Below are 2880 nucleotides of genomic sequence, written 5' to 3'. Positions count from 1 at the left end.
CATAACAAAATATAGACTGCTGCTTGAGTACTGGTGTGAAATGTTGGCTCTGTTGTCCTTCGCTATTAAAATGCTGTACGACTCTTCAGCACAGTAGAGGGTTAAATGCACATTCTAAAGAAAATCTCAACAGCTAAATAAAACAAAGATACTTGCCAACCATTACAGATGCGAAGCTTTTGGATGGATTGTAAGGGCACTTCCCTTTTCCATCTTCAATATTATTTTCCAATTTGAAGTCATTTACTGACTAGAAAATAAACAGACAAAAAAAGTCTTATCCATTTTGTGAATAAACCAGGATGAGGGTCTGGAGATAGGAGACAGTCGACCCCAGACAAATACTGACCAGATAATCACAGGATGGCCGATATGCATATGTCCCACACACGTAGAGGTGGCTAGCATTCATCTTTTGAAGGACCCTTATGTAATTACGACAATCAGTCTGTAAAGCAACAAACAAATGACAGTGCTGGAGGAGGAAGGAAGGCAATGAAGACACACATTTCTGGCATGTTGTCCAAACCCAAACTAGACGGTGGCTTAGTAAAAAAGAATCATTGGAATCAAATTTTGTTATTTCAGTGAAATTTACTGTAGGAAATGATTATTTGTAGGGGAACATCGATGCTCCCACTAAGTAAAACAAGCCAGTTTGCAAAATATGCAAAATAACACTTTACCTTATCAGAACTGAGAAAGCAACTAATTTTGGATTCAATTTATTTCTAATTAAAAATTGTCAAAACACAAACTAACTATTGATTCAAATACAAAAGACATCAGTGGTGCTTGTAAGTGTTTCAGTTCAAGGACCAATTTGCTAATGTCAAAGACAAAGTGGTCTACTTACAGTACAGCCAACAGTAATCATTTGTTACTGTTATTCCTCATTACAATTACAACATTTGTTTAACTAAAGGTATTTGTTCACAAAATTCTATAATTCTAATTAAATATTGCTGGTGTTGACTTTCAAATCCCCATATTTCTGCCAAACCTCCATATGAGCACCTCAGCCATAAGGACAGGAAATACCTTGGCTCTGCCACAGACAGATTTATGCAATATCATTAAATATCACTGCTGTCCAAATTATTTTTTTGTTCTCTGTTATCATTTTAAAGCCCTTTGCAACAAGAGTTCAGTATTAAAGGCAAATTGAGCATAAAGGATTTTGACTAATGCTGTAACTTACAAACAATTGTTTAACATTAAAGTTTACTTAGTTTATAGCTTATAAAAGAAAAGAAAACACAAAGGGAAAACAATGTTAACACCAACATATGGCGTTATTCTTCAAGACGGGTCTTCTCCAACCTACCTCCACAGATTTGTCTTTCCCTACACATTCACTTTGTACTGTTTCTGGTACCTTCCACAATACCTGCAGTATTAAGAGAAAAAAATATAATGAAATTTGAGAACAATACACATGTCAATGTTAGCTGGGAAAACATAACCTTGATCATATTTCAAGATGTGCATTCTGCACTTTCGTACACAGAAGTTAAATTATTCACAAAATTCAACAAAACTACTTCACAGGTTTACAGCTTCACAATTTGCGGGCATACATATTCAATACACAGATAAAGGAAAAGTCCTTGCAATATTCAAAATTTTAAAGTTGTTACCCAACTTTGAGAGAACATTTCAATGGTTGTGAGTATTTTAAGATTTATACATTAGTCTTAAACCTGCTAAAAAGTAATTCAATGGTTTGTTGTTGGATGCCATCAACAGAACAGTAAATCTCTATTCCATACTTTCAAACCAAATCAAAATGTAAATATTTTCATTTTTCTAATTTATTCTGTACATTTCAGTTTATGCAACTTTAATATTCATTCAAATAATTCCATTATTACCTTACTCAGTGTTTAACTGACACATAGGATGTACAGTTTGAGGGGTTAGGCAAACTATAGGCTTTTTGTGAGCAGCTGTAGTTGTGCATTGTCACGCAGGCGCATCTCAGGCATCTGTGGATCTCCTCAAGGGTTCTGTCAAAGTATTTAATAACCTGCCAGACCAAAAGGGGGTGCGACCGCTAACACTGTCTTCTCCTTCTCTTCCTGCCGCACACAATGAGGGCACCTGACTCTGCCCCTTCTGGTCTCACGACAATAAAACCACCAGACCCCTGGAAGGAGGTATTATCTGCCAAAAGGACATGCTACTAGATGAACCTTTCTTAAAGTGACAACCAGAGAATTCTGCTTTATTTGTTTTATATTAGCCCAAAATTCAGGGCAGCTTAATGCTATGATGGGCATTGTTTACTTATTTTGTCCTTTCATTAAACAAGTTGACCTGGCTGGCGCCCCAAATCTTCATGTGGCAGTCTGTCATTCCCATACCTGGCAATGGCATATTTAGATCTCGGTGCTAATATGTAGGTGATATCTAAGTGTGAAATTGCAGCTGATGTTTTCTAAAAATTTTATATCAATCCATCCATCCATCCATCCATCCATCCATCCATCCACCTCAACCAGTCTATCAATTGTTTTATAAAAATTTTATATCAATCCATCCATCCATTCATCTGCATAAACCAGTCTATCAATCTATCAATCAAATCTATCCATCCATCTGCCTGCCTGCCTGTCTGTCTGTCTTAAAGGCCTCATTTCAAGTCTCATTTCACCTATTGCTACAACCTGGACATTTGCATGGTGACAAGGCCATGAAACCATGAAACGTTTGTATTTGTTTCTTTGTATTATGAAAACCACAATTAGGCAATGGAGTTCTGTTTGCCAAGTAAAACATCTATCCTTGTGTTAATGAGGAGGTGGAGAAAAACTGGTTTAGTGGCAAACCAAACACACGTTAGGCACTGACCAAAACACTGCCACAGCTACATCAGAA

This window comes from Erpetoichthys calabaricus, chromosome 7 (genome assembly GCF_900747795.2).
Source record: "Erpetoichthys calabaricus chromosome 7, fErpCal1.3, whole genome shotgun sequence".
Classification (NCBI taxonomy): Eukaryota; Metazoa; Chordata; class Cladistia; order Polypteriformes; family Polypteridae; genus Erpetoichthys; species Erpetoichthys calabaricus.
This window is presented reverse-complemented; position numbering follows the sequence as displayed.